The sequence below is a fragment of the Narcine bancroftii genome, chromosome 1 (genome assembly GCF_036971445.1).
Source record: "Narcine bancroftii isolate sNarBan1 chromosome 1, sNarBan1.hap1, whole genome shotgun sequence".
Lineage (NCBI taxonomy): Eukaryota > Metazoa > Chordata > Chondrichthyes > Torpediniformes > Narcinidae > Narcine > Narcine bancroftii.
Window position 1 is genome coordinate 107,345,731 of NC_091469.1, and position 21,410 is coordinate 107,367,140.

The window sequence follows — 21,410 nt, forward strand, 5'->3', positions numbered from 1 at the left end:
ACTTATAACCTTTTTGCCACAGAACATATTTAGCTGTATTGAATTCTTGCCATCTACGAATAACTTCCTGACTCAAATCAGCATAAAAAAAAAGCACTCTGTTATTTTGACCATTAATGGGGATTGGTTTTGTCGTGCTTTTTGTACTGCCATACGTAAAATCATTTCTCTATCCTGGTATTTTAAACGACGAATCAAAATTGCTCTCGACGGTTGTCCTGGAAGCAGTTTTCTTCTCAGAGCTCTATGAGCCCTATCTAACTCCAAACCTTCAGGAAAGCACTCTTTACCCAAAACTTCTGGGATCTAGCGTTTAAATAATTTTATAGGATCAGAGCCTTCAATATCTTCTGGAAGACCAACTACCTTCACATTATTTCTCAAACTCTGATTTTCCAAAGAATAAATCTTCTTCAATGTCTCTTTTTTGAATTCCCCAATCTACAAAAGATCCTTCCACTTTTTCCATTTTTTCTCTATTACGCTCCACTTGACTTTGACACTCAGAAAAAGCTGTCTCAATTTTCTTAAAATTTTCTTGTACAGTATCAACAGATTTTATACATCTATTAATGTCACTTTTGACTACATTCATATCATGCTTCATATTTGACATTTCTTCACATAAAGTATGCATCTTCATTTTCACCTCCATAAATCCTTGATTCATTTGATCTGATATTTGTTTTGACATATTACCCATCTGATAAGTAATCCCTTCCAGAACTGAAAACACTGAATCCATTCCAGGTTCTGGTTCCACTTTTTGAGGTTTACCTTCATAGGTTGCTGGCTCCCCCTGCTGGACATATTCTACAAAGGTAAGTAATTCCTCTTCTTCTGTCGGTGTGGATGCCTTGACAGTGCGGCTGCGGGTCTGGACACCCGACTCCGGCACCCCGAAGAGGTCGGGGTGCCGGTGCTCGAGCTCCCCCACAGCCCGCACCTTATCAAGGAGCTCCTGGACCCGCGACGCTCCATGCAGACCGGGCATCCCCAGGCCTCCCGGCAAGATCGCGGGGCCGCGGGTCTTCTCTGTCGACCATATCGTCTGCGCGCACGGTTTCACGTGTGTGTGGATCGGCAGTGGCAGAATTCACCAAAGTGCTGGCGCCATCTTGCCGGAACAAGGTCGGCGCCAGTGTCAAAATAAACCGGGCTGGAGCCCTCTGGGCTGTAGGAATTGCCAAAATTGATTCCGAGGATTCCACTGTAAAGGTAGGCCTCAATTCCTCCGTACTTTTAAATGGTAATTTCTTCTGAAGTTGAGCCGTAGATTTTTTTACATTAGTTGCCATAATAATTTACTATTGTTTAAAAAATTAAAAATATTATTTTTAGCTAATTTTAAACAACTTAAAGTTGGGCATTTAATGTTCCAGCTGGGAGAAGGTGGAATACTCGTCTTGCCTTTACGCCATCTTGCCACCCCACCCCCTACAGTTTTCGATTCCAGCTGTTTCACCTAGCCATTTCTGCTGGCAGCAGTGTCGCAACCTTTATTAGGTGCAGATTTCCTCTGGGAGTATTGTCACCTAGTGGACCTCAAAGGACAGTGCCTAGTGAATACCAAGACCTTCCAAACCTTCTTGCTCAGTGAAGCCAAGTTATTGGCCCCACACCAGTATTCTCTGACTTCGTGAGGCAACGAATTTGCCAGAGTACTAGCAGAGTTCTTGAGAGACGCTGCTAAGCATGGTGCACATACCCATTCAATGGCCACTGCTACACACCCAGACATGCAGGCTCCCACCCGAAAAACACCCTATTGCCAAGGAGGAGTTCAGGAAAATAGATGAGATGGGGATTGTCCTGTGCTCAGACAGCCCATGGGCCTCTCCACTGCACATGGTGTCCAAGTCGGCTGGAGGATGGAGGCCATGAAGTGACAACAGAAAGCTCAACGACGCCACCATGGCCAACCACTATCAAGTGCCCAATATTCAGGATATTACAGCCAATTTGCATGGGGCATGCATCTTCTCCAAGGTCGACCTGGTCTGCAGCTATCATCAGATTCCTGTCCATCCCAGCGACGTCCCCAAGACGGCTCTCAACACCCTGTTTGCCTATTCGAGTTCCTGCGGATACATTTCAGACTCAAGAACGCGGCACAGATGTTCCAGTGGCTCATGGACTCAGTGGGGAATGGCTTGGATTTTGTCTTCATCTACTTAGAAGATATTCTAATCGCCAGCCACTCACATCTAGAGCATTTGACGCACCTACGCCAACTCTGCTGCTGCCAGAGTGAATATTGCTTTTCCATCAACTCCACGAAATGCCAGCTCGAGCTGTCGGCCACTGATTTATTTGGGCAACTCATCGACCTGCATGAAACAATTCATTTGCCGGCGAAAGTTGAGGCCATATGCCAGTTTGCCAAGCCCAGTACAGTCAAGGGCCTACAGGAGTTCATGAGCATGATCAACTTTTACCACCGATTCCTACCATCAGCAGCCCAAATCATGTGAACCCTGTTTGGCCTGATATCCAGCAAGGCCAAGGAAATCACCTGGTACACAGAGTCAGCAGTGGCTTTTTACCAGGCAAAGGATGCCCTTGTAAACGCCATTCTACTGGTACACCCGCGGGTGGATGTGCCCACAACCCTCCCTCATGGTTGACGCTTCCAACTCATCAGTCGGCGGTGTGCTGGAACAACTAATTGAGGGTCAGTGGAAACCACCCGTGTTCTTCAGCCTCCACCTGCAACCCCAAAGCTGAAATACAGAACCTTCGACAGGGATCTGCTAGCTCTCTATCTCGCCATCCAGCACTTTCAATATTTCTTGAGGGGCAGGACTTCACAGTCTTCACGGACTACAAACCTCTCACCTTTGCATTCACCAAAATGTCGAATCCATGGTCAGTACGGCAGCAATGCCACCTGTCATACATCTTGGAGTATACACCACCATCAAATACATCTCCAGGAAAAACCCTGTCCCCAGGGTTGGACCTCATGGTGCTTATCATGACACAGCAGCTGGACGAAGAAATGTTACATCACTGCAGTCTCGAGCCTGCAAATTGAGGACATCCCCATTAGCCCAACAGGCAGCAAGCTCCTCTGTGACATGTCCAGTGGCTAACCATGGCCCATAGTTCCAGCCGCCTAGTGGTGTTGTGTTTTTGATGCACTACATGGTTTGGCCCACCCATCCATTCGCGCAACCATCCAACTGGTGGTGGATAGGTTTGCTTGGCATGGCCTATGCAAGCAGGTCGGGCACTGGGCCAGGAAATGCATACACTGCAAAACTCCAAAGTCTAAAGGCACATGAAGGCCCCCCTTCAATCTTTCTAGCTGACGCTGATTTGAGCATGTCCATGTTGACATCGCTAGTCTGCTGCCAGTCTCCCAGGAGACAAGGTACCTGTTCACCATGGTTGACAGGCTCACTAGGTGGCCAGAAGTCTTACTGCTCACTGACACGTCCACGGAATCCTGCGCCAGAGCCCTCATTGCAAACTGGGTTGCACATTTAGGCCTGCCTGCCAACATCACCTCAGATGGGGCAGAAGGGGGCGAGGGGTTGCTGTTCATGTCCAGCCTATGGTCAGCGCTGGCACAGCTTCTTGGGACCTAGCTGCACCATACCACGGCCTACCATCCGCAGTCCAATGGCCTGGTAGAACGTTTCTACTGGCACCTGAAGTTGACCATGATGGCGCACCTCTGAGGCCCAGATTGGGTGGACGAGCTCCCTTGGCTGCTTCTTGACATCCACGCAGCTCCCAAAAAAGACTTAGCCATGTCTTCATGCAAGTTGGTGTATGGCACCTCACTGATGGTTCCAGGTGAGTTTGTGCCAGCAGCCCCTGGCACAGAGGAGACACCCGTGGCAGTGCTTACAAGACTCCGAGAGGAAGGTAGGAACACTAGCTCCTGTTCCAACCTGGTGCCACAATCCAACACCTTCCTTTGTCCCAAAGGACCTCCGGGACTGCGACATCTTTGTCCGCAGGGGCATGCACCAGACTCCACTCCAAAGGCTATATGAGGGCACATGCAAGGTGGTGAGTCAGAATGGAACCACGTGCGTCCTTGACAAGAGCGGCCACGAGGAGATGTTCATCATTGACTGCCTCATGCCAGTGCATCTAGACTTGGAACATTCTGTGACTGTGCCAACCCCACACCAAGAAGGTCAGCCATGCAAAAAGACTAAAGAGGTATTGGCCATGGACTCCACCCCTCCTAATGCTGGTTCTGGGGTGGTTCATGTGCCAGCTTGCCTGCGAACTGGCTCATGGAGTAACAGCCAAGTCCACAGCAGATCTGACTGTGAGAGCTCCGGGTGCAGGCCAAAGCAACAGCCTAGCGGCTGATGTCATAAAGGTCCTGGCAGTTGCAAGTGTCATTGAGTTACGAGGGATTTAAACACGTGAAAGAGTTCTATTAAAGTCAGTTGGTTCAATTCCCTTTTGACTCTGTGGTTCTTTCCCTCATTGTGCGCCTAGTTCCACTACAATATAAAAAAAAAAGACGGAGACCCTTTGAAACCATTATATGGGCCTATTTCATTTGTGAGTGCAGATTATAAGATTCATCCTAATATACTAGTGAATAGGATGACTAAATGTTTGCCTAGATTAATAAGACAGGCTTTGTAAAAAAGAGACAATCAGCAAAGTGGCCAGATTACTTAATATTATACATTTAGCACAAAAAAAGAAAAGATCAAAGTGTCACTGTGGCTTTAGATGCAGAAAAAGCCTTTGACAGATTGGAATTGGACTTGTTTAAGGTATTGGACAAATTTGGGTTTGGTCAAACTTCTATAAATTGGATTAAGGAATGATATATTGATCCTATAGCTAAAGTAGTAAAGAAGGAACAAATATTTGCTCCATTCCAACTGATGAGATCAAGTAGACATGAAGGCCCTCATCGCCAGCTGGTTTATACTAGCTATAGATACATTTGCAGAGGTCATTAGGAGCGATTTGTAAATTAAGGTAGGCCAAGAAGAGCATAAAAGTCCTGTGAAGAGGAAGAGAATATTGACACATATTAAAAAAATGAAAGTAAATGTACTTTTTTTTTACAAGAGACTCATTCAATTGACACAGAACATCAAAGTTAAAAAAGAGACTGGGTGGGATATGTTACAGCTTCTTCATTTAATTCAAAAGCAAGAGGAGTGACAATAAAGAAGGCCCTTCCAGTTATGATACAAAATGTAGTGATTGAACCAGCAGGAAGATACGTTTATAGAGCATTGTCAATTTTTTATTTTCAAAATTGTGGACCCTTTTAAATGTATATATGTACTGAATGTGAATGATGAAAAATTTATACAAGAAATATTTCTTAATTTAGCAGGAGCACATCAGAATATCTTTATAGCTGAGGATTTCAATTTTTGTATTGATCCAGTTTTAGATAGATCAACTAGAGCAGTAAGCCAGTTTGGCATTAATGAAGGATTTGAACTTGATAGACATATGGAGAAGAATTGATCCAAGAGAGAGAGACTATTCTTTTTATTCAATCAGACATGATTCTTATTCAAAGATAGATCTATTTTTAATATTGGCACATCTCCAAGATAGAATTAATCAAATTATAAGGCAAGAATTTCATCTGATCACTCACCTTTATTAATGACACAATGTTAGATAAAGAAGAATAAATTTACAGATGGAGATTTAACTCAATGTTATTAAAAAGACCAGATTTTTGTGATTTTGTTAGAAGACAAATGCAATATTTTCTTGAGACTATTTCTAATTTGGTTAATGATAAATTTATTTTATGGGATGTGATTAAAGCATATTTAAGAGGACAAATTATGTTATACTTCTAAAATTAAGAAGGAGCATATGAAAGAAATGGATCAATTGGAAAAAAGAGATAACATGTTTAGAAAAAGACATGCAAAGACAGACTTGCAAGGAAAAATATAGAAGACATAAATAAGAAATTTCAATATAATACATTACAAACATATAGAGCAGAGAAGGCAATAATGAGAACTAAGCAGAGATATTATGAGTTAGGTAAAAGGGCTCAAAGTTCTTGCTTGGCATTTGAAAACAGAACAAGTTTCAAGAACTATTAATGCTATTAGAGTCAAATGCGACTACCTATAAACCTCAAGAAATCAATGACGCTTTTAAGCAATTTTATTCTAAATTATATAAATCGGAGTTGCAGAGAGACAATAGCAAAATAGAAGATTTCTTTTTCACAAATAAGGTTACCAATGTTAACTTTACAAGAGCATGTGGAGCTGAATGCCCCTTTCACCCCAATGGAGGAGAGGGAAGCATTGAGCTCACTTCAAAGCAATAAATCTCCAGGAGAAGATGGTTCCCTGCCTGAATTTTTAAAAGAATTTAAAGATTTGCTAATTCCTCCTTTTATGGAAGTATTAAGTCAGGTGGCGGTAACTCACATTCTCCCAGAATCTTTTTGTACTGTGATGATAATGGTAATACCCAAAAAAGACAGAGACCCTTTAAAGCCATCATCTTATAAACCTACCTCACTGTTAAATATAGATTATAAGATCATTGCAAAAATTTTAATAATAGATTGATGAAATTGTTCCAAAAGCTGAAAATATGGATCAGACAGGATTTGTGAAAAAGAGAAAATCTGCAGATAATGTAACTAAATTACTCAGTATAATACATCTAGCACAAAAGAGGGAAGACCTTAAAGTGGCAGTGACTTTGGATGCCGAAAAAGCATTTGATAGATTAGAATGGGACTTTTGTTTAAAGTGTTTGAAAGATTTGGGTTGGGCCAGGTATTTGCAAATTGGGTTAGAGCTTAATATCCTAAGGCTAAAGTCATTACAATTGGGCCAGTTTCAGCTCCGTTTCTGTTAACTAGAACTAGTAGACAAGGATGTCCATTATCACCTGGTCTATTTATCTTAGCGATTAAACCATATGCAGAAATGACCATGCATGGAATTGGGTGGCACAGGTTTGTGGGCTAGTAGGGGCAGTTTACAGTGCTTATATAATATCTCCAAATTAATAATTTTTATAACATTAATAATTTTTCTAAAATTAATAATTTGGCATCATATTCAGTGCATGATCATGGGCCATGTACCGATGCTGTATTATTCCATTTTGATTGTAAATCTATCGACTCCTGTGCTCTCTGCTAACAGTTCATTGTTGAAACAGCTCACAATTTACTTTGAAATGCTAGCCCAGCTAGCAATATTTGGGAAATTGACAGATTGTGTATGGCCTTTATTACCAAACATAAGGTCATAAAACATAGGAACAGAAATAAGCTATTCAGCCTATTAAGCCTGTCACACCATTTAATCATCAGCCGATCCACACTCTCACTCAACCCCACTGCCTGACCTTCTACCCATCAGCTTTGAATCCCTGGCTAATCAAGAACAGATCAATCTCTGCCTTAAATACACCCAATCACAGCCTCCACAATTGCCCGTGACCACAAATTCCACAGATTTACCACCCTCTGGAGAAAGAAATTCCTTCACATCTCTGTATTAAGTGGACACCCTTCAATCCTGAAGTTGTGCCAACTTGTCCGACTCTCCCACAAAGGGAAACAACCTTTCTATACCTGCTCTCTCCATGACTTCTACATTTGAAATGTTACAATAAAACCCCCCACCCCAATTCTCCTAAATTTCAATGAATACAGGTCAAGTGCTGTTAAACACTTCTCATATATTAACCCTTTCTTTCCCAGAATCATCCTTGTGAATCTCTTCTGAACTCTTTCCAACATCAGCACATCCTTTCTTAACTGAGAAACCCAAAACTGCTCACAATTCTCAAGTGGAGTCTCACTGGTGCCTTATATCAGTAACCTTCTCATGGTTTTACAATTTTCTTGACAGGCTGCCCTTATTTACCAGGTTCTCATAACATACACAATAGGAGACTAATAATTTCACATGATAACTGTTAAATTTTGCTCTTCTTATGAATCATTGAGGCTTCTGGTCTCTCAGTGTATATTGAATTGCATTAAATGATCCATTTTCTTTCAAATAAAATTTTCAAGGCAATCATCTATAATTAAGTACTGGCAAGCTCACAAAATGTCACATGTGAAAATTCAGCCACATCTGAACTGAATATTAACTACGGAGCTAAAGGATTGTTTCAAAGCAACAGAAATAGCAATGAAAATAAATCTCAGCTTTTAGAAATCCTCAATATGCTGTCAGTTACATAATGAGATTAGGATTTTGTCAGTGAATTTAAGAACATTAATACCTGAGAATTGTGGCAGAAACCAGATCCCCAGAGGAACAAGAGTCACATCCTACCTTGGAATATTGTGGGTGTGCAGTGAACCGGTGGTGTGTTAATATTGATGGGTGGCTCCACCCCCATCTACCCCTATTTATCACTGGTTTCCCACCTAAACCCTAAGCTCTTCTGAAGACTATTGCAATTATAAGCTAATAAAAGCATAAAAGCGTATGTTCTCCTTCTAGTCGTGAAAGCTTTTATTCATGCTATAATTTTATTAGCTTATTCCCTAGAACATGGAAGTGCTGCTCAAGCCAGGTATGCTGCAGATAGACCCCATGTCCCCCAATGTGACTGAGGAGTTCATAAACTGGCTAGACTGCTTCCAGGCCTACCTGAATGCGACAAGAGACGCCTTCCATACCAATGAACTCAGGAAGTCCCCACTCATTTCGAGGGCCATTAGAGACTGCACTACATATGATGCTGCCATCGAGGCTTTGAAGGTTCGGTACCTGAAGTCGCAATACGAGGTCCTAGTGAGGCACTGACTCGCTCTACGTCACGGATAGCCAGGAGAGACCATCAATGATGACCTGCTGGATCTGTAGACGCTTGCCAAGAAGTGCATGTATGAAGTGGCTACAGGCCGTGTTTGTGAGGAAGAACAGATCCAGGACACTCTAGTCATGGGGATCCACTCGAGGTACATGAGACAGTGCCTGCTCGAGTCGGGTAAGTAAGACCTGGCTAGTCACATTGAACTGGCCAAGTCACTGGAACAGGCCAAGCTCAAGAATGATGACCTTGAAGCTAGCAAGCTCGCTCACCCAAGTGACCCATTCCAAGGACTGGTTACTCCTGTTACCCCCTGCCCTACTGGCTGCTGCTTCCCATGCTAGGGAGTACTTTTTCTCCAGAAAGAGCCAGCACCCCCAATCTTGTTGCCCAGCTAAAGTCGCAGTTTACTCCAGCTGTGTCAAGAAAGGACATTGGGCAAAGATTTGCCACACAAGGGAAAGCCCGGGGAAGTCCGTGGCCTGCACTGCTCCAGGATCAAATGCCAGCCCCAAGCCATCGCCCCCGAAATCACCTGAACCCACTTGCTGTGCTACATGCCGAAGGAGGGTGGATGCAAGAAAACAGCGCAAAAAGGTTCAGTGGCCATCTTGCTGCAACTCAAATTCAAATTCGGCACCATCATCGTCAAAGAAGGAAGGAGGGCGGCCATCTTGCTGCACCATGAAGTCGATGCCATCTTACCCCTTGAGAAACCCAGGATAGTGGGGCCACTTGATTGAGGAGTACAGAGTCACCGGAGTCCTCGCCTCGATGGTTCTAGATCAGGACAGACCTCACCAGCTTAGCAACTCCAACAGTGACTGTGAAGGTAAATGGACATTCCACTAAATGCCTAATCGACACAGGCTCTACTGAAAGCTTCATAAACTCACAGACTGTACAAGAATACAACCTAAAGATGTAACCTTCCAATTATTGTATATCCTTTGTGTCTCATTCACACTCTACTCATATTGTATAGTACTTTGTTGTTGAGGGGGGGGTGAATTTTGTAAGATATGCCTGTATGTACTTGATGAATTGTGTGCTCTGGTGCTGTTGGGTCTGGACTTCCTGTGTCACCTTAAAAGTGTGTCCTTGGAGTATTCTGGTCTCCTCCCTGTAATGGTTCGGAATGGAGAGCCTCTAAAATTAGAACCCACACTGAATATTGACCCCTCACCTCTCTTCCCAAATCTGTCCCCAGACTACAAACCTATTGCTACAAAGAGCAGGAGGTACAGCACCCCAGATTGAGACGTCATCAAGTCAGAGACACAACGTCTATTCAATGAAGGTATCATTGAACCCAGCACTAGCCCATGGAGAGCGCAAATGGTGGTGGTAAAAAGGGAAAACGAGTCCAAACTAGTAATTGACCATAGCCAAACTATTAATCGGTACACAATCCTGGATGCATACACCCTCCCTTGAATTTCAGACATGGTGAATGATATTGCACAGTATCGAGTTTAATCAACCATCGACCTGAAAGCTGCTTATCACCAGCTGCCAATCCATTCCAAGTACTATCCATACATGGCATTTAAGGCTAATGGCCGTCCCTATCAATTCCAGAAGGACCCTTTCAGTATTACTTGCAGGGTTTCTATCTTCCAGAGGCAGATGAATAGAATGGTCGATGAGTATGGGTTGAAGGCTACCTTCCTCTACCTCGATAATCACCATCTGTGGCATACCCTGGAGGGCCATGACGCCAACCTTCAGAGTTTTCTCCATGCAACGAAAGCCTTGACCCTTACTAATAAATCTAGCAATAGTGTGTTCAGGACTAAATGTTTGACTATCCTTGGCTATCTGGTGGAGAACTGATAAAGTTTAACCTCTCTTATAAGTCACTTCTTTTCTCCTCTCAGCCGAAGCCCAAACAGTTTTTGACTACCTCTGAAACCACATTGCGAAAGCCGCCATGCACGTGGTGAACGAGCATGTGCCTTTCCAGGTGGAAAGCGAAGCTTCGGACATAGCCCAGGCGAGAAAGGTGGTTGCATTTTTTTCTCGTCATTGCAAGGCCACGAGCTCTGAAACCCCTCTGTGGAAAAAGAGGCTCAAGCCATTGTAGAAGCCTTGAGGCACTGGAGACACTACCTGGTTGGTAGGAAATTTACGCTCCTCACTGACCAGCGCTCTGTCACATTCATGTTTAATAATGTCAAGAGAGCAAAATCAAAAATGACAAAATTACTAGGTGGAGGATTGAACTCTCCACCTACAATTATAACATTGCCTATTGGCCAGGAGCCCTTAATGACCCTCCAGATGCCTTATCCACAGTAAGCTCACTCATCGGCAAACTGTGGTCTCTGCATGATGAGCTCTGTCATCCAGGGATTACCCGCATGGCTCATTTTGTCAAGATGCGCAATCTGCCCTACTCCATGGAAGATGTCAGGGAAAAGACCATGTCTTGCCAGGTCTGCACGGAGTACAAGTCGCACTTCTAGTGCCCTGCAAAGACACACCTGATTAAGTCATCCAGGCCTTTCAAACAGCTCAGTGTCAATTTAAAGGGACCTCTCCCCTCCACAAATGAGAATACTTACTTCCTCTTTATCATTGAAGAGTACTCCCACTTCCCATTCGCCATCCCATGTCCAGACGCAGCCACTTCGTCAGTCGTAAAGGCCCTAGATTCCATTTTCACCCTGTTCGGGAATCCCAGCTATATACATAGTGACCAGGGCTCATCTTTTATGAGCAAAGAGCTACGTCAGTACCTGCTGGCAAGGGGCATCGCATCTAGCAGGACCATTAACCACAATCCCAGAGGGACGGGCAGGTTGAAAAGTAAAATGCCACGGTCTGAAAGGCTGTCAAACTGGCCCTCAAGTCAAGAGGCCTTCCAGACTCACACTGGCATGAATTTCTTCCCATGGCATTCCATTCCATCCGGTCGCTACTATATACAGCAACCAATTCTGCTCCACACGAGCTCCAATTCAATTTCGAGTGAAAGTCAGCATCGGGAACTCCCATCCAAACCGGTCCGGTTCTTCTCAGGAAGCACATGAGGAGAAGCAAGACCGACCCCCTGGTGGAAAGGGTGAAACTGCTCCACACAAATCCCACATGAGCCCATGTGGAGTACCCGGATGGCAGAGAGGACACCATCTCCATCAGGGACGGCACCTGCTGGAGCAGAGGGTCCATTGCCTCAAGTGCCCTATGAGCCATGGAGCTCACTCTCGCCACTCCCAGACAGGGCCTCGGGGGATCAGGTTCAGGAGGGAAGTGCATCCCCCTCCATCGCAGAGCCAGAGACTCCGCCTGCCACTCCTCCCTCGCAAGGGGACCAGGAGACCCAAGGCCCTCCCATGCTTAGGCACTCCACCAGGATGTCCAGACCCCTAGATCGCTTAAATTTCTAAACAACTGCATATTTTTTGAATTTTATTTTCTGAATCAATGTTCTCTGTCTTCATCCGCACACCCTAAATTCTACAGGAAGGGGTAAATGCAGTGAATTGAGATTCACTGGTGATGTGTTATACTGATGGCTGTCTCTGCCCCCATCTACACCTATATATCCCTGGTTTCCCACCTAAACCCTGAGTCCTTCTGAAGACCACTGTAAGACCCTACCCTCAGTTATAAGCTAATAAGAGTGCATGCTCTCCTTTCAGTCGTGAGAGGCTTTATTCATGCTACAGGGTGCAAGCCCAACAGACATGTTCTCCATCTTCCCTCCTTTCTGCTGTGCTGCCACTTTGCAGATGAAACATTAATCAAGAATACTGCAACCAGGGTGAAGGAAGACTGTGCCCAAGATGGCCTGTTATGGACAGTGTACCAAGAGGGATTGCAGACTCTAGGGAAGCAGCAGACCAGCACAGGACTCCAGAAGTAGGGAGAACACCCGTCATTGAGAAGGAGAAGCAGAGCAGCAAGAGGCTCAGTAGCTGAAGGATCTGCGCAGGCTGTTGGTGACCTGCAATCGAAGGAACTAAACAGACTGCAAGCTGCTGGAGACTGGTTCATGGGAACCAGGTGTAGGAGCTGGGATTCGATAGGGTGCTGAGGGCAAAAAGGTCTCCCAAAGGGCCTCAGGTGCTGAAAGCCCACTAATCTTGTTGGAGGTTTGGATCTGGAACTTCTGCTGCCAATGGATCAAACGGGGAGGCAAATCCATGGGCACTCAGTGACTCTGAAGGGACTCACCGTTGCTTCTCTTTCTCAATGGAAGGGGCACTGAGCAATGCTAATGGTGACTTTTTGTCTACCTTACAGTAGGTAAAAGGACATTTGGTGTTATATTACATTGTTTGTATTATGATATGACAATAAAGGGAATCTTGAATCGAATCTTGAAGTAACTAATCATCAGGGATCAAGTAAGTTCCCCTGATATCTCCAAACTAAAGAGAGTTATGTGATGATTGGTGAAAGTACAAATGTCATTGTGAAGAAAGCACGTCAGGAGTTTACAGAGATTCAGCACGACAAATGTGCTACAAATGTGTAGTTTGAAGTATGCTGACCAGTTGCATCATGGCCTAGTATGGAGACATCAATACTTCTGAGCAGAAGGCCTTGCAGAAGGGAGTGAACTCAGCCCAGGACGCCACAGGTAAAACCCTCCCAAACATTGAGAAAGTCCACATGGAACTTTGCTGTTGGAGAGCACCAGCAATCATCAAAGATCGATACCACTCAGGACACAGTCTGTTCTCGCTGCTGCCATCAGGAAAGAGTTATAAGTGCCACAAGACTCACACCATCACATTCAGGAACAATTGCTACCCCTCTACCATCAGACTCCTCAACAACAAACTCAATCACAGACTCATTGAAGGATTCTTGCTTTGTACATTATTGATTACTGAACATTTATTTTCAGTCAGTTTGTTTACATTTCCTTCTTTGTTTACATTTCCTTCCTTGTTTACATTTCCTTCCTTGTTTATGCATCTTTTTCTTGAGTACAGTTTACAATACCAATAACTGCTTGGCCAACAGGGAAAAAAGAATCTTTGGGTTATATGTGATGTCATGCATGTAGTCTAACAATAAATGTGAATATGAACTTGACTTGATTTGGTGGGGCAATGCCATGTGCAAACTGGCTATCACAGAGATTGCGGTACTTCATTCAGTTCAAACATCTTGGGACACCAGGAAGTGTTGAGAAGGCTGAAACAAAGCACATTTGTTTGTTTTTGTTTTTTCATGCGGTGCCTGGGCATTAAGAACAGATTATGCTGGATGTTTGGTAACGCAATCTCAACAAGAATAGTTTGAAAGATTCACTCAACATGACACAATGTAATCCCAACACAAGTGTGCCGGGTTCCCTCAGAATGATCTTTACTTGTAGATTCCAACTAAGAGTTGGTCCAGGACAGAGAATGAACTGAATTGGGAAAGTATATTGCCACATCCTAACATTCAAAAGTGTTGAGGCTGAGTTTCACCTTGAAGGTAGTTCAATATTTTCTTCAAGTGGCAAGTGCAACTCTCAGTCAAACTGCTTCTCCCAGAGAGCAGTGAATCGATGGAATTCTCTGCCCATGGAAGGAGTCGAGGCTGCTTTATTAAACATTTTGAGACAGTTAGATAGATTTTTGCATAGTATGGGGAATTATCGGGAACGGCAGTTAGGTAGACCTGAGTCCACGGCCAGATTTAAGGTGAGATGGCACAAATTACTCAACTCAGCATTTATGCTAAACAGAAAGAGGCTTTCATCTCCTCTCTGCACTTTATATTCCAGTCCAACATCAGAAATAGAAAATTCCTGTTTGAAATCATTGAGCCACCAGAAATCTGGCTCATTTATATTTTAAATTGAAAGAAAAAGCTGCATCCATCCCCAGACTACCGTGAGCATTGGCCTAATTTTATCTTACATACTTATATTTTTATTTATCTTGGATGCTCAAAGGCCATTTCCCGATTTCAATAAAAGATTAAAGAGTTGGTTTCTCTGATATGAAATGTTATGCACTCACAGTCTATTATTCATATGGTTCTTTTTTTCCCCCTTCAGATGAAGCTGCTTTGATTTTGTTCAAAGCACTGGCAATTTTGGTACTAATACATTCTCAGGTAGCAGAGGCTGTATAGATCAGAGATATCACCTAATTGGGAATCTATGGAGTAGAGCCTTCATGTCTCCACCAAGGAACAGGTAGCCTCAGGAACCCCAGAACACTGGAGCACAGAAACAGGCCCTTGAGCCTATCTACTCTGAGACAAACTTATTCTGTCCGGTCCCATTGACCTGCACCTGGACCATACCTCTCCCATCCATGTACCTGTCCACATTTTTCTTCAAGGTCAAAATTGAGCTTGCATCTAACACATGACAGGCAACCAAACATTTGAACTAAGAACAGAAGCTAAAATAATATTGAAATCATCGAAGTTCCAATTTTTACACAAATGGAAATTGTGCCCAATTGCTCTGTACATTGAATTAACAGGCATCAGTCACAGAGTCAGAGCAGCTGCAAAAAACATAAGACTGTGATAGTAAGAGATTTTAATTTTTCACATATTTATTGGGAAACCTCTATTGTAAAAGGGCTGGATGGCTTGGAGTTTGTCAAATGTGTTCAGAAATGTTTTCTAAATCAAGAAATAGAGGTGCAAACTGGATCTCCTATTAGGGAATGAGACAGGACATGTGAAAGAGGCATGTGTAGGGGAACATTTTGGGTCCCGTTTCAAGTTAATTATGGAAAAGGACAGATCTGGGCCTTGGGTTGAGGTTCTAAATTGGAAAAACGGCCAATTTTGAGGAAATGAGAAAGGATCTAGAATACATGGATTTGGGATAAGTTGTTTTCGGGCAAGGATGTGCGAGGTGAGTGGAGGGTCTTCAAAGGTGAAATTTTGAGAGTACAGCATTTGTACGTTCCTGTCAGAATTAAAGGCAAGGTTAGAAGGCAATATGCAATGTTGGTGTTCGAGGGATATTGGGGATCTGATTTGGAAGACGAGAGATAGCAGATATAGGCAACATGGAACAAATGAGGTAGTTTGTATAAAAAAAATGCAAAATAAAACCTCAAGAAAGAAACTGGGAAGAAGACATGAGGTTGCTTTGGCAGACAATGAAAAGAAAATCCTTTGGGTTTCTACAGATATATTAAGAGCAAAAGGAGAGTAAGGGACAAAATAGGTTCCCTTGAAGATCAGAGTGGACAGCTTTATATAGAGCTAAAAAAGATGAGGGTCTTCAATGATGGTTTTCATCAGTATTGAACTCTGAGAATGGCAGCATTCTCGCCAGTCTAACACTCTGACAATGTACGAAAGACTTCCTTTCATTGAGATAAGAGAGTGTGTGGATTTATACATCTCTTATCACATCACATTAAATGAATTTCAGCCAATAAAACTGTTTCCAAAGACTTGTTGCAATTGTAATATTTTCAGTTCCTCTCAAACAGGAAATCAGGAAAACACAAACCAGTACCCATCAAGGAGTCAGCAGTGGAAAGGGTTAAGAACTTGGTGTCAACATCTCTGAAGATGCCTCCATGTCAATGCCATCATGAAGAAAGGTCACCAGCAGTTATTCTTTATGAGGAGTTTGAGAAGATTTGGTATGTCACCAAAGAAGTTTGCAAATGTCTACATGTGCACCATGGAGGGTATTCTGATTGGTTGTATCACTGTCTGATATGGAGGTGCCAATGCACAAGTTGGGAAAGGGCTACAGAGGATTGAGAACTTGGCTACCACCATCACACATGTCAGTCTTCACTCCATTAAGGACATGTTTAAGAGGCGGTGTCTCAAGAAAGCAGCATCCACCATCCAGGACCCCCACTACCCAGGCCATGCCATTTTCGCACTATTACCATTAGGAAGGAGGTACGGGAGCCTGAAGACGAACACCCAATCGTACAAAATCAGCTTCTTCCGTTCCACCATCAGATTATTGAATGGACAATGAACCATAGACACTATCTCATTTTCTCTTCCTTTGTCCTTTTTTTAAGATAATGTTTTTACAGATATATAATTTATAGCAATTTTTTCACCTGCAATGCTGCCAAAAAAAAACAAATTTCATGACACTAAACCTAATTCTGATTCTGAAGACCTCAATGTTCCAAAGCAGCCACCCCTTTCATTGCACCCAGTATGTGGGTGCATCTTTCACTTGACCACTTTGACCCAGTGATCTGTCAGCACTATGGAGGGAGCTGTACATGGATACAAAGGGTAACTGTGAGCACCTCTAAGCTTGAAACTGCACTGCGTTGCCAAGAGTGGCTGCAGCCCAATGGCAGATAACTGCAAGGACAGAGGGAAACAGGTCCTTTCAGCCCACAAGCCCATGCCTTCTAAACACACCCAATTAACCTAAAGCCACTGGTACATTTTGAAAGATGGGAGGAAACCAGAGCACCTGGCGAAAACCCACATAGACACGGAGAATGTACAAACACCTTACGGACAGAGTGGGATTCACAACCTGGTCCTGATCGTTGTCGCTGTAACAGCATTGCACTAACTACTACACAAACCATCATTTCCCAGTTAAATCGTACGCTCATGTAAATAAGTTTAATTACTCTAACCTATTACTGGCATTCAAGTACAGAAGATTCTTCGAAAGAAAACAGTCATTTAAAATACGGTTGGGCATTTGTTCAGCAACAGATTTTAATAGAAGTCAAACTTTTGGCAAGCTCAGCTTCTAACATTCTGCTTGCACATCTTAAAAGCTTATCCATCCATGGATGATTGATAGATTTGTTAAATGAAACCGACTTGGACACATTGATCTGAGAGGAAGTGCGAAAGACTTAATTCTTCATTCATATAATTCTACAGAGTAGCTAAAATTTGGACCAGAATTTTAAGTTACCCCAGACACAGACTCTGGCTTTCATCTGTTGAAATGGACATGTGCAGTTGTGTGGGGTAGGTGTAAATTTAGTAAAGCAACATTGGGCACTGTATAGGCCACTACAATCCACAGCGGACTTCTTTAAAGAGACCAGCAGTGGAGTTCCTTCTTGCTGAAAGAGACCAGCATTCACAGGACAGGACAGAATCTTGGTTCTTAGATTTCTCCATCATGCCCATCCTGGCATCACCATCGACAGAAATTTAACTTAAAATTAATCCTCAATGAGCCTAAAGAGAAGATAGCAGGGAAAAGTTAGGATCCACTCAAGCTCTGGGCTGCCTGTGACTTGTGATTGAAGGACCAACACAGACTGTGGACTGCTTGCGACTTGCGGCTGATGGACCCACACAGACTGCGTGCTGCTGGAGACTGGCTCAAGGAAACCAGGTATCAGACCAGGATTCAGAATCAGAATCTGGTTTATTGTCATGAAGGTGCATCACAAATTTTGTTTTGCAGCAGTGTTGTGCAGTATAGGTGCAAAAATTGCAATAAATTACTTTTCCCTAGATGTACTATATAAAAATAAATAATTCATGGAAAAGAAGGGAGCCTTTGCTGCCCCCAACACGCTCTAATTCGAAAGGGTGCTGAGGGAAAGAAGGGCTTTTGAGGAGCCTTGGGCGCTGAAGGCTTCCTGATCATGTCAGAGGTTTGGATCTGGAGCTCAGGTTGCCAATGGCTTGAACTGTACTGGAGTCCTGTGCAGTTGCGGAGACTGTGGGAGCACTGTAGGTGAATCCACAGACACTCATTGTTTTTGAAGGAATCTCTCTTTAACTTCTCTTTCTCTCATTGTTAGGGGCACCGTGCAATTCTCATAACAATTCTTTGTTTGGCTTACGGCAGAAAAAAGTTGAAGCATGTCATGGATATTACATTTTTAATCTATTATTATGTGACAATAAAAAGAACCTTTGAACTGTTGTTTTAAAAGATCTCTATTATTATTTCTAATTATAAGAGGTTAAGCATCTTTTCAGATTTTAATTTTTAATTATATATTTATTACTATATTTGACAGCATATAAGACTTACTTTTTTCCCCAAAAATGGCTCAAAATATCACTCAGATCTTATATGCAAAGTTGAAATTAGGGTGATAATGGTGAGTATTGCTGACTGTGACCATTGTTGCTGCATGGCTCACCAGCATCACTGGTATCTATCATTGGGGGTTGCTAGTGGGCTTGTGGGGAAGAGCAGGTGATCAATGTGGGGGCTGGTGGTGGGCTTTTGGGTAACTCTCCCAGCAGCTGCTGTCAGTTCCTGCACTCGTCCCACCTCCCGCTCTCCCCCCCACTTTCAGGAGAGAGCAGGGCAATGGGACCAGTGCGGGGACTGACAGCAGACTGCCGGAAGAGAGCATGCAGTGGGAGCAGCACGTCAACCAACAGCAGGCCACCAGTAGAGAGCAGGCACTGGGAGCAGCGTGGGGGCCAACAGCGGGCTGCCAGGTGAGAGCAGGCAGTGGCATCAGCGCGGGGACCGACAGCAGCAGTTTATTTTTATACAATGTTTTCTTCTATAGCTAAGCTGCTTTTTTTTCCTCTTGTAAATTACAGCAGTATTATCAAAAAGATTTTCCTGATGTCCAAGTTTTAAATGTTTACCTATAGATACACCAAAAAAATTTTAATGTTCCCTGCTGAAAATGGAAAGATCTTATATGCCTCTGGGTCTTGTATGCTGCCAAATATGGTAATTTATTGTGTTCATTTTAAAAATGTTTCTGAATGTCAGAGATACTGAGTGACCCAACAGCTCTAAAGAATGGGGAAGATTCAGGCACTCTCTGAGCTGTTGGAGAAGTGTCCAGTCAATGTTTACCCAAATTCCATGAATGACCCTTCACCAATCAGGCCTTGCAGCTGGGGTCTGGAACACTCAGGAAAACAAGATGGCCCTGTATTGCTGGGATTGTAGAGAGGAGGAAAACTTCTCCAGAACCTCTGTGCTGGGCCAAGTTCAGGTGAGGGGTGACTGTAAGCAACAAGCACATACCCATTTCTATTAATTTACACAGTACAAGTCCGAAAATCTAGACTGCTCGGGGATTGGATCAATCCGGATTTTCTAGATTCTCAGCCGTTTAAAATTCAGATTTAAAGAGGCAGAAAGAAGAGAAGAACTGGTCAATTTTGATAGTTTATTGATCAGCAAAAGCAGCATTTGTCAAAATGAGCAGTTTTAAAGAAAAAGAAAAATGCTGCTATGTCTCTGTGGCGTTTATGCATGCAAACATGCACAGAAAAGCCCGCTAAATTTTAAAAGTTTGAGAGTTTTCAAAAAGTCCAGATATTTGGGTTGTCAAGATTTCTGGTATTCAGATTTAATTTCTTTAAATTATTAGAAGATCATTTGAAAATTTGTTTGAAACCATTACAAATTATTTTTGATCAACTGGCATCCCTGCAATTCAATGATACTCTCATGGTTAAAATCTAGTTCAGAAGTCTCCAATTTTATATCATTATTATTGAATAGGACAAAGTTTACCAACTGACGAATCTAGATTCCATCCACTCTATATCACAGTATCAGCATTGCACCTTCTCCCTGCTACGCATAAGTGCCTTCGTGTAATTAATGATAAAAAAGCAACATTTATTTACCTAACGAATTCAAGGCTCAACATTTAGCAGTCGCAGGCACGTCAGAATGAATAACTGTCAAAAAACAAGCTCAAACAAGATTTGTAAATCACAAAATGTATTTTCAGCTATGGATTAAGGAAGTTGAAAGCAGTCTACTAAATAGGCAGATTTCTAAATCACAAATTATGTCAAAGGAAAAGAAAAATATAGTTCCACAATCAAGCATCGTGTTTGAGCATGCATTTCCTTCTAATGTCAAATGTGTGACATATTTAATTGCTGATATATGGTGCAGGTGCCGAGGAATTATTCCTGAAGGGATTTGCTCACATTCTGTCAGTGAAAGCCTGATCTGATTGAGTATGCACAATTCAGCTACTCACAGCATGCCAGATCTTTCTCTGTTCCTCTACCTCGCCCTCTCTCTTTTCCCTCCACCCCTCTGCAACCTTTCCCCCAGCTCTGCATTCACAGAGCTACCCCCGCCACCCCGTCAATCAAATCCCACCTTTCCTCTCCTGTCTTCCCATCCATATCCTTTTGCCTGTTGGCCTGCGCTCTTCCTCACGTCTTTTTATTCAGGCACCTCCCTGCTTTTTACTCAAACATTGAAGACAGGCAGAAGCCCAAAAGGTCAATAATATATCTCTACTTGCGAGACCTGCTGATTCCCTCCAGCATTTGAACAATCAGATTTTCACGTTTCAGATTTTCCAACTTGTCAATAAACAAAAAATTAACAATGTGTCATAGGTATCTTGAAGAAATAACGAATGAAATATATCATCACGTCAGCATAACTTGTTTTAAAGAGATGAAAGATTTAATATTTTTAATTTTGTTAAATGTCGAGATGCAGCAAGGTCCATGAGCCCGCACTGCTGAAATGCACCCATGTGACCAATTGACCTGCTGCCCCGGTATATTTTGAAGGGTGGGAGGAAACCAGAGCACCTGAAAGAAACCCTATGCAGACTCAGGGAAAATGGAGAAACTCATTACAGACAATGACAGATTCAATCCCCGGGTCGCTAGTGCTTTAACAGTGTTGCTCTAATCGTGACACTAACCGTGACTCCCTAAGCACATCAGGAATTTTGCCCCTTCTGGTGGAAGCAGAGTTGCTGCAACAGCAGCCCTGCCGCGGA

General features: G+C 43.1%; 1 protein-coding gene across 1 annotated transcript in view; it reads right to left on the reverse strand.

The window, feature by feature from the left end:
• The window catches only part of LOC138762259 (probable voltage-dependent N-type calcium channel subunit alpha-1B), a 927,445-nt gene that overhangs the window by 625,975 nt on the left and 280,060 nt on the right, over positions 1–21,410 (reverse strand). The window lies entirely within an intron of this gene.